Source organism: Carassius auratus, chromosome 14 (assembly GCF_003368295.1).
Source record: "Carassius auratus strain Wakin chromosome 14, ASM336829v1, whole genome shotgun sequence".
In the NCBI taxonomy this organism is placed as follows: Eukaryota; Metazoa; Chordata; class Actinopteri; order Cypriniformes; family Cyprinidae; genus Carassius; species Carassius auratus.
The window spans coordinates 13,193,929-13,206,327 of NC_039256.1; the positions used below are offsets into that span (position 1 = coordinate 13,193,929).

The 12,399-nt window shown below is 37.7% G+C and overlaps 1 pseudogene; it reads right to left on the reverse strand.

Moving 5' to 3' along the window:
- LOC113113301 (tetratricopeptide repeat protein 27-like) overlaps positions 1-12,399 on the reverse strand; it is a 72,472-nt pseudogene that overhangs the window by 3,794 nt on the left and 56,279 nt on the right.

Here is a 12,399-nt window from a genome sequence, read left to right on the forward strand (position 1 = left end):
CAAAGTTATCTTTAATTTAGTGTGTGCCCAAACAATGCCAAAATTTGTTTTAGAAGATATAAGAATTCAAAACTTACATCGTCTCTCACTTCCGGCAATATAAATCAACGATGTCACCCTGCACTTCAGCATCTCATCAAACTTTGTCCAATCAAATGCTCTCTAGAATCTGAAATGTCCCACCCCACTACACTATAAATAAATGCTAAAACTGCGGCTGAAATAGATCACTTGTTCACAGAATTACTATTTTCTGTATGCTGAAAGGCACATAGTGCACTATATGGGGAATAAGGAACTATCATTATTATTATTATATTATTACATATATAATCACTACTGGCTATTCTAGATATGTCCCACCCCGTCTTCCTGTTACAGTTGAAATTACATCACCACATGACATAGCATAACTCTGCGTGTTTCAAGACACTTCAATGGACCTTTAAGACAGAAATTTAGATGGTTAGAAATGGAGAAAGAATTGCTATTCCACCCAAAACCTGTGCTCTGTCCCTACTGATGTTTAATTCAACACACACTCACTCACCAAATCCTCAACATCTCTCCCAACTCAAACCATCTGGTAAACACACACAGGCACACGTGCACACACACACAAAAAGAAGTCAGTCTCTGCTGGAGGTCAAAGGGGTAAAAAGCTTGTTTGCCATTCCTGCTCTTGCTCCTTGTTCTCAATCCATCAGCCCTTTCAGATTCTCGCTACGATCACGCGCTGCCACATTAGCCATGATAGAGTGACTCTCTGAATGAGTGCAGGAACACAATTCTGTTGTGTTCTTCATGTATGTCCTTGTGTGTGTGTATAAAATCTCACTATTAGCCATATCTCTGGCACCTTTCAGCACAGATCTGAAGCTGCCCATGTCTTTTCCTCCATCCAGCTGCCTGGGTCTCACACCGATGCGCTTAATTTAGAAACTGTAGCGCCTACAATCACACACATAAAAACGCAGTTAGACTGTGACCAAACCAGATGAAAGGTAATAAAGCGACCACCTATAAAAGCTATGTCTTCCATGTAAAACTGAGTTTCAAGATTAGCTTGAGTTGGTAAATCGATATATTTTTATAGGTGCAGAACCATGCTAGAAAGCCCACTGTGAAGATTCAATGATGAATCTTTGTGCTCTTCAAGCTACATTAACAAACGCTTTCAATCCAAAAAGACTTACAGAGCTTTGAAGATATATATTTCACCAGATGCAGAAGAATCACAGGCGCTTCTTTTCTTGGGTCAGGTTACCGAATGCAGAAAAATAATAGTTCTAGGCACTTATAACAAAAAAAGTAGGGTAACTGCTGTTTAAACTTAAGAACAAATAATGAAAATCCAATCCAAAAACTAATTTAGGGTTGACGTACCCTCTGCCGTGCCTGTCCCAGCTCCTGATTAACCTTAGCTATGAAGTCAAAACACAAATACCTAAACTTGACCTCTACATTCTCAGATGTTCCTGGCTTGTGCATCGCTTTATTTTTAACTCTTTCTTTGCATTCCTTCTCTCTTTCCACCTTCTATTCCTTAACCTTTATTCTGTCCTGACCATGTGACAGCCAAACACTACTTAGATTTTTGCTCTCACAGTTTCTGAAGCTCGTCTCTCTATTTGTCTGCCTTCTGACTGACAATTTTAATAAAAAATGATGCACACACACTTACTTTGCTGATTGGGCATGAGTGTGTTAGTTTAGTTTAATGAGGCAAATTGCAATTGCATGATTAGTACACAATGAAACATTAACCCAAGCACTACTCTTGCATTAAAAAGAAAATTTATGCAACTTAATGAATAATAAATGAAACTAATAAATTAAACCAGGAGCTCTTTGCATCTCCAACACACACACACACACACTACATGCCACCAGCAGAGCTGCGAGATTAGAAGCACTGTTTTCACTCAACCACACAAACAAATGCAGACACTCGAGAGTCTGTACATGTGCCAGAGAGACCAGGAGGAAAGTTCAGACTTGACCTTCGCTGTCTGGAGAAGTGCTTTTTTTTTTTTTTTTTTTATTGCATTATAAAATTGCAGTTTATACCTGGATAGTAAGTAACTGCATTTTGATCATCTTTGTGCGAACGTGTATATATATGTGTGTTTGTGTGTGTTTTGACTGTTTACACTTGCATTTAGTGCAGTCTAAATCAAATTACCTGAAACGGATGTTAATACCAGAGTCTGTGAAGCCTTCAGTAAGGTGTGACTATTCAGAAGTCTCTGATTTCCTGGGGGGAAGCTGTTAAGTATGTGTGGGTGTGTGTGTCACAGAGACAGAGAAGGCTTTCTCTTCAAACTCCAAAATCTAAACTAAGCACACCACACCCTTAAACTTCACTAAACTATCAGAAAACTTGACCTGAACGCTGGGCTCCACATTCCTCTTTGTGTGTGTGCACGCGTGTGTGCAAGAGATATTAATCACAGCCTTCACACAGTGTTCCACATGTATCTTTGTGTCTGTATGCTCTATAACTAACAAGCTCCAAACGGCACTGCAATTACTAAAGCAGAACCAGAAATTGTGGTCATTAACTCTTTGTGTGTGAAAAGGAGAGGGGCGTTTTTGCTTATGCACAAGTTTGCCTTGTTTCATTAAGTAGTAACATGATGAAATTCATAAAAATAAAAAGTTATTTATATATATATATTTATATCAAAGTGTCATATGAATATATATTATACTTGCTTTACAGTTCATAAGTTTGGGATCAATGTTTTTTTTTTTTTTATCACCAAGGCTCTATTTATTTGATCAAAAGATGGTTAGTAAACGTAAAAACTTATAAAAACTATTATTAAAATAGAAAACAGTTGTTTTCAATTTTAATATGTAATTTATTCCTTTAATGGCAAAGTTATTGTTCATATTTAATCAGTAGGTTTATAGAAAGTAATTCTGGGTAATTATCAGCAAAGCTTTCAGCTGCTTTTACTCGTCTTCAGTGTCACATGATCCTTCAGGGAACATTCTAAAATGCTGATCTGCTGCTCAAAATAAAACAAAACAAAACACAAAAACCTCTTATCAATGCGGAAAAAGTTGTGCTGTTGTACTTAGTATTTTTTTTGACTAATACATTAAAGATTATTTTATGAATAGAAAGTTTAAAAGAAAAAACAACAACATTTGAAATACTAATATTTTTCAACAAATGTCTTTACTGTCACTTTTGTTCAATGACAGCTCTTGGACAGACAGAGAAAGAATGCAAGAGTGTGTGTGTGTGTGTGTTTCAGACAAGACTGATGTTCACACTTTAACTGCAAAGACTGATATAAAGCAAAGCTATTTAATTCGAGTAAACAGCCTCCACAGAGATCAGTGTGTTTTATGTGGACCACGTTCTCATGACAGTGTATCTGTGTGGTCACATCCTTCACGAAAGCATGATAATATACAGCACACATTCCTGAAATAAAAGTACGTCCTTCAGTGCCTTTCTCTTTCCTTACAGCTATCACTTTTTCATCTTCACATCACCATCTCTCCTGATTCTTTCATTCACCTCTGGATTTCTTCCGGCTGCTCAGATGCGCGGAGATCTTTGTCATTCAAGTCAGTGGTGTAATATCTGCAAACTCTCCTCAGACTTCCTCCAGCGGCTTTGCCTCTGAAATCTCATTTTTCACCCTCGAAACCAGAGAACCACATTTCTACCTCAAACTATTTGGACAGTGGCCATCATCTCAACACCACATGATGAATTCACTTTTGTATACAATTTAAAAAAAACAAAAAAAAAAACATTTGTCATTGGATTAAAAATGTTAATAAATGTAAAATATCTGTTTGTTTTTAAACCAAGATATACGAATATACGGTCTATATCTATATTCACTACATTTTAAAAGGTTTTTTAACATTTTTATTCAGCAAGTATTAATGCAGCAATAAAACTGATGAAAAATGCAAAGGCATTTATAAAGATACAAAAGATTTCTATTGAAATAAATGCTGTTCTTCTGAACTTCTACTCCTCAAAGAACAATTCTAACAAATTAGAACGATTTCTGAAGGATCATGCTGAAAATTCAGCTTTGCCATCACAGGAATACATCTTTTATATATATATAAAAACAGACAAATTATTTTAATAAGAATATTTCACAGCAGTAAAATATTTTGATTAAATGTTAGTAAGCATGAGAGACCTAGGTAGCATTTGTGAGTTTGCTTTTCATTGTTCATGTTTAGATAATGTGTTATACATTTAGGGAAAAAAAATATTTTTGCACCCATTAATCCATCCTTTTTTTAAATTATACACACACACAAAGGAAAATTTAAATAAAACTAAAATTGTCAGGATGGTATCTGTAATTGTCCGTTGGTGATGTGGAACATGTGAAATGACTGGATAAGACCACCCCCCCCCACCCCCCATGATGGGGGAAGTGATAAGTTTAAGAGGAAATTGAATGGGTGTCTGGGACTGGGTGTAATTCCTGCACGATCCACTTATAGCGTGAAATTAAGGAGAGTGGTAACATTCCCCTGAGAGAAATGAGGGAATGAAGAATGGTACTGAGAGAGAGAGAGAGAGAGAGAGAGAGAGAGAGAGAGAGAGAGAGAGAGAGAGAGAGAAGAGGATACTGTATTAGATCCATCTTTTTTTATCTCAGGATGAGGGAGGATGGTCTCTCTTTTTCGGTCTCTGTGGAATGAGACTGGTCTTATGACTATATACCAAGATGTTTGCACACATGCACAGCATTTGCCTTATTAACAGATGCTCTCATCTAATTTGCCACCAACACGCATCTGAAGGGTTTATGTATGGAGAGAGAGAGATGATGAAGTGAGGAAAAAAAAGAGTGATGTGAGTGGTGATTTTGAGTCCAGCCAAGCGCCCAGATCCCAATTACAGTCTGAAACTCTCAGTGAGGCTGGAGGCGAGTGCTAGCGATGACCTTTTCAACTTCTGTGCTTTCACATCACAACTTTTAATTGATGATCTACTAGCTGCTCACCAGATGTAAACGAATAATCTGAAAAGTTGAAAACCAGGGGGGAAACCGGGAAATGAAGTTAGAAGTGACAATGTAAGTAGGGATAATGTATAGGTGTACAGCCTACTAATTTATTTTTTATTTGACAACGATTGATAAAGAATTGACAAAGCAGATTTGACTTGACTTATTTTCTGTACCTACTGTAAAATCACAGTTGCTAGAATTAGTTGCAATGACGTAAAATCAAGTTCCACTGCAAGAAATAAAACATCAGAAAAATGTAAGAAATGTATATATTTTTTAAATAAATGCTGTTCTTTTGAACTTTCTATTCATTAAAGTAGGAGGTAGGTGTTTAAAAATCAGAGAAGCACAAAACAGCTTCTTTAAGGTACAGCCATAATTCCTTAGAAAATAAAACATAATTAACTGCCACCATGGTGACCCCGGAGCCGCTGCGAAGTAAAGGAGGTAAACAACTACCCAGGCAATTTGACTTCCAAATGATAAAACAAATGACGCATTTTATAGGACATAGCAGCTGGTGCATCAACCAGCCGCAGCACAAACATGTCTAAATGGCATAGAGCTGGTTATAGCAGCGCTATTAGATCCACAGATGACAAAGGAGAGGTGTGATGGGCCATGGATGCAGAGACACATGCAGGGTGTGTGTTTAAAACAGAGCCGTGTGGATGAAAGTGAGCAGGCAGAAGCCCAACTGTGCTGAAATCACCTCTTCTCTTCTCTCACACAAACATTCACTCATCAAATCTCACTTCAACACACACACACACACGGCCTCTCACATGATTGTTTCAGCTGTTAGTGTGGTGGGAGCAGTGATGACAGCAGCACATGAGACACAAACTAGACTCAAGCTGCTTTACACTGGTTACACAAGCCAGAAGAAGTGTTCACTATTATGTTATTAGACGATCTTGAAATGTACGCAAAAATAAAGAGTTTGGGGTTAACCGGAGAATAACTGCGAGGCTGACTCTCCTCCACATCCTTGTATTTGTCCTTGAGGTCCATGAGCCGATGGTAGGCTCTGATAACCTCACTGAACTCGCCCAATCTACACACACAGAGCAATGAAATTCTCCCAGATCTGCCATCGCTCATAATTACACTTGAGCGCTTCCTGAAGGGTGTGGAATGCCTTCTCCCTACCACACACAAAACAGGAAGACCAGTGTGTTTTGGCAGAACTATTGTTAACAGAAGTTGCTTGCTTGCATGTGGATGTACTGTTCTATTAAACCATGTATGGCTAATCAACAAGTAGTTTTATGCTCTCCCTTCCAAAAACTGGTTTAGGCAAAGTTGTAGTTAGCATGCGGCAATGAATTAAAAAGAGAGCATTTTAGGTAGAAAGGTTGATCTAAAAAGTACAGGTAGTCGACATGATTACTGTAAACTACTCATTGGTTGATTCCAGAGTCTGAAGTTAGCATGTTGATAAAGATAGCAGTGCAATACTCTAAACAAAGAGATATTCACTTTGAAAAACAAAACAAAAACAACTTTATAATAACTCTAAATCCAAAAGTAAAAGCATGAAAAAGGAAATAACTAAAGAATGAAAGAAAAAAAGAAATAGTCAAATAGCTAAAAAGAGTCAAAAGAGAGAGCAAAAGAACTGGAGAGATTAAAAGAAACAACTTGCAAAAGAATCAGAGCAAAAGTGAGAGAATGACTGAAAAGGCGCTAACGGGAATGAAAGACAAAAGAAATGAAAGAAAGAAGGAAAGAAAAACAGTGAAAAAATGCAGCGAAAATGGTGATGAAGCGAAATATCGAATGTCAAAGAAAAACGAAAGAGAGAGAAACTGGCGAAAGAAAGTGAAACAGCAATAAAGAACTACTCAAAGAAAGATAAAAAAGGATGAAAGCAAGTGTAAAGATTAAAAGTAGAGTCAAAGAAATAAAGCATGAAAGAAAGAATACGTTTTGAATTGGAATTGGAATACGTTTAAAAAAATAAAAAATAACATTTCAGTCCTTCTACTTCAAAATTTCATGTTTAATTTGATGTTACTTCATTGTAATTGTGAAATTTACATGCAACTTCTCAAAGAAAATAGTTTCTACAGCAATCGTTTTTAAGAGTACTGGATCATTAGCTTAGTAAGATGCTCCGAGTTGAGTCTCCAGTGCACCTCGTGAGAAACGCTGTGTGTGGCACACAGATCGCTAAGAGCATTCCAAATCAATCACTTACAGTAGGAGCCTTCAGTTAGCACACAGATCACAAGGTTATGGAACAGAGCTGATATTTCTGTAAGCGCCATCAACAAAAGCCTATGCCACAGGGCTCAACATGGGTTTCATTGTAACATCTAAAGCCTAGTTTCCTTTGAACACATGCAGGTGTGTGCACAATCTCTCACATACACACACACACACACACATACAGACACTTCCTCTGTTCTGGATGGTCCCTGGGAGCGTTAATCAGGTTTTAATAGAAGATTGCAAAGACTCATCTCAGGGATGAGTGCACAGGGCTAACTGGACGAGGGGCAAAGGAGAGGAGAGAAATCATTCCCAGAATCCTCAGGTACATGCCGTTACAGTGGTGTTCCACAAAACATCTCCGTTCCTCGCAGGAAATCAGCAAAAACCTCCAATCATGTCAAGCAACAAGTGTCCTAACTGGCATTTAGCTTCCAAATCTGGTTAATATTGGCCGGTTGGTGGTGGTGGTGAAGTGCTGGCTCCTGGGGTAGACACTGCAAGAACCCCGAGGAGATTTATCTTTGCAATTGCAGCTGCCAAAGTCATTCCTACAGTAATTGAAAAGCAAGGAGGCCTCTGAGCATCCCCTGTGGATGCAGGATGAAGGAAACAGAAAAGCAGCATAAATCAGGTCAACTGGAACCTGAATAGGGGCTTATCTACTGTTTTTACTTGCGTGAAAGATAAGTGCAGTGTTTTTGAAAGAAGCTTCTTTAAGCTCACTATTTATTTGGTCAAAATTGAAGTAAAAGCAGTAAAACTGTGAAATATTACAACTGTAATATTGTGATTTGATTTATCTATATATCTATCTATCTATATATATCTATATATCTATCTATCTATATATATCTATATATCTATCTATCTATATATATATATATATATATATATATATATATATATATATATATATATATATCTATCTATCTATCTATCTATATATATATCTATCTATCTATCTATCTATCTATATATATATATATCTATCTATCTATCTATCTATATATATATATCTATATATCTATCTATCTATCTATCTCTATATATATATATATATATATATATATATATATATATATTAGGGGTGTAACGGTTCACAAAATTCACGGTTCGGTTCGATACGATACACTGATGTCACGGTTCGGTTCGGTTCGATACGTTTTAGATACAGCAAAATGTAAAAACATCTCAACTTTTCAGAATGCCGCAAGCGCACCGCGGGTCATGTGACAAGAACCAACCAATCAGCTTCATCCTTTCCCGTAACAACGTTGAGAGCTCAGCCAAGATGAAGGAACAGCTGATCATAGTTGTATATGGATTGCAATTTTGAAATAAATTCAGTAGCAGAGCTACTGCAAGCGAATTTTAGAGCTGCAAATCCATTTATCCTTCGCTGAAATTTCCGCGTCTCATGGAGAGAGCACGTCATTGTTGCTTAGCAAAGACAGACGCCTCATGAGCGCTTCTGCCCGAGCGCTTTGGAAAGGAGGAGAAAGACGCGCTTAGCGTTTTCCATGCGTTTTTAGGCACGATATGTGAACGGCCCCTAAGGCGCTCGCTCACTCAGCACGCGCTGAAGGCTCGTTGCAAAATGTCTAATGCATTTAACAGACCAGAAATATAAGATCCTAAAATAACCAACAGGTCTGGTGTTTGGGTTGGATTCCCTGTAAGCTATAGTGTCTAAATGCTGCAGGGATAGTTTGCTGCGTGCATGTTTCTCCTTTTTTTCGTCTTTTCCCAGATAGTACTGACGCATATATCCCAGATATTCCCGCTGGTGTTTTTTTTTTTTTTTTTTTTTTTGTAATCCCGCTGGTGTACCCTGTCATGTTGCAGATGCGACATACCGTTGTTTTTTTATCCACCACTCTCTTGCCATCACCATTATAGCTTAAAGGGAATCCAAAGTGCACCCAAACACCAGACCTGTTGGTTATTGGAGGATCTTCTCATTTCTAGTCTGTTAAACGCATTGGCTATTTTGCAACGAGCCTTCAGCGCGTACTGAGTGAGCGAGCGCCTGCTGAGTAGCCTAACATAAACATATAAGATGGTGTTTTTTTCTTCTTCGGGAGTGTCAGGGGCGTTGCCTGTTACGTTGTTTGGGTTATTGGGCTACCTTGTTGAACGCATATCATTATATTTCTTTCTCTCTCTCTTTTTTTTTTTTTTTCAAATATAATTAATTACTCCAACGAACCGTTCGGTATACATAATGCGTACCGCGTACCGAACCGAAAGCGTCGTACCGAACGGTTCAATACGAATACGCGTATCGTTACACCCCTAATATATATATATATAAATCATGATTTCTTTATTGTATATGGCCAGCAAAAGACAATATGCTGAGTCAAACTTCAACAGACAAAATTGAAAAATAGTTTTACTAGTGCTTGGATTTTTGGCAGGCTCTTAAAATTATAAAATGGACATTTCTCCTCGTCTGCTGCCTTTGCAACCATAGCTCATTTAAAATACTGAAGGAACGCTTAACTGACTGCTTATTACTATCTCTACTCCAAATACCACTGTTGAACAAAAAATAATTTTTGGGATTAAAACACCAGCAAAACAAAGCTTCGCTGATGTAGCCTTTATTCTTAGCTCGTACACTCATACTCACTTCATTCTCAGTTTGATGTAGGCCGTGGAGAGGTTGTTCCATGCTTCTGAATTCTGAATGGAGAAGAGTAACGATCAGAGTCAGGTCCACGGGTGAAAGTCATTTGTCAAAATAAATCATTATAAATAAATGGAGTATTAAGCCTGCCGCCTGACTACATTTGAATTTTAAGTACAACATTAAGAGTATAAGAGGCTCCTGTACAACATAATGGGGTTCTTGGTCTGTGCAGTTTTATAAAAGCGAATAGAAGCCTGTAAGAACAAAAACAGGGAGGCATTCGCAGACACAATCATTTGATTACGATAAGCCATAAATCATGACAGCACGAGTACTGAACAACTAAGCACAAGACCTTTCTTTATGCTCATATGACACTGATCTCCTTACAAGGACCGTGTGACTTGCATCTGGTTCCAGTCCAAAGCATCTCTGAAGAGCTTTGGCAGCCCCTTCGTAGCTTTCCAGTGCAAAATACGCACAGCCCAGAGAGAACCACACACCCAACTGTGGAGATAAAAGACAAAGAAGAGAACCTGAGAATGATTGAGTATTACTGATGAGGGCAAAAAAAAAAAAAAAAAAAAACTGATGAGACTTCAAGTGCTTTACTCGTCTTTTAAAGGTGTTATACGGCCCTAAAAATTAATGATGTCTTTTGAACCCATGAACCTCAAGGAATGTGTCTCTTTCATGTGTTTTAAATCAGTATCTCTTCACGGGTGCTCATCTTTGCATCTCTCTAGCCCTCGTTCTTCCTTACTTCCTGTTCTAGGCCTAAAGGCAGTATTAGCTCGGCCAGGCCCTGCGGCAGCACTGCGAGGCGGTGTTAAAGATCACGCTAGGGTCATCAATGAGTCCCTCAGGAAAATTACCCTTGTCTTCTTGCTGCCTGTGCTTCTCCATTATAGATGAAGGGAGGAATGAAAAATGATTGGGGCTGGGGGGAGCTCTGCACTTTTTTTGGTTCTGTGGTGAATGAACCTGATGCCACTCATCCACATACTGCTGTCTCACTGTTTTCTACAGTACTTCAGTGTTTCTTATGTTCTCTGTCAGCACTCTGCCAATCTTCTCTATAAAGTGCGTCCATCCTTTTGATATTCTAGAGCTTGTGTATGTGTGGTAAACATGAAAACGTAACAAACAAACACTTGTGTTTGTAGAGACTAAGGCTTCGTTCACACTGAACACATTTTTGCATACCACTGTATTGCTTCTCTATTATTTTCTACATAAAAATGATTGATATTTTAGACTGTTTTGCATGTCCCGCTCCCATTACACTGTTTACAACTACTATCTAGTTTCTATTTAAAAGTATGCTGCGCTGCACAGCAGCTCCAGCAACTTTATTGCCCATGTTCATATAAAATACAATTACATTTACATGTGGATTTCATAGCCATTTAATGTATTAAATAATGGTTGACCATTAGTGTAGAAGTTCAATAATAAAAAAAAAAACAATCAAATTACTATTTTCATTTAATTTTCATTTCATTTTATTTTATTGCTCCATGGTAAAACACAAAACATTTCATTTTAATTTTTAGATAATTTCCATGTGCAAAAGGGAGCAGAAAGAAGATCAAATCTTATAATATCTGTCCCTATTCCAAAAGCAAAATAATGAAATAATGACTATGAAAGTTAAAACATGAATTTTTGTTGATACATTTGTTAAAACTCAAACTACAGCCATTTTACTACCCGTCTATTTGAAATAAAATGCTAGCCAATTATTTACAAATACCACGTGAACGGATCGTTGCATCAAAAGCAGGCTATGACTGTAATTAGGCATTTAATTCACACTAGATGTAAACTGGATGTATGATGCTTTTAAAATTTGAGATTTTTAAAAATTATTATTCATGTTGTAACAGTAATGCCATCATTTGGCTCTTAAGTCAAAGGAAACACTGGCCAGTACAGAAAATAGTTTGTAGAATACCCTGCACACACCTGAATTATTTCAGTAAAAAATTGGTATGGGTGGTTAATGTCTATCAACATTTACAGGATGCTTGGGTAAGGACTATCAGCACAAGTGCATGTCATACCTGCATGGAATTGATTGGCAGCGAGCGTTCGAAACATTCCACGCACTGCTGGAATTCTTTATGGCACAGATGATGGAGCTTTGGACCTTTGGGAGCGTGCACTGCGGTGTTTGGAAAGCTCCCACGCTCGGTCATAATACTTTGGATCCTTCAGCACATCACCTAACAGACAGTAAAGCGATGGCGTCTCAAAATCTCCTCCGCCTGAGAGAAAGAAAAAAAAAAAGTGCCACCAGATTTAAACCAGCTTGGACAGTTTTAATCCTCATACTGGAGAATATGCACATTGCCTTAAGTATGCGGAGACCTCTTTTTAAATATTGGGTTTGTCTAGGCCCCTTAATTCCAGTTTATATAAATACATTCTAGGCAATTATGTGCTGAAACCTTTTTTGGGAGGGTCTTTTTAAAATCCAGAATGACATTTAAAAGAAATGTACTCAATCCTTGTTTGAAAGAACTGGACTGT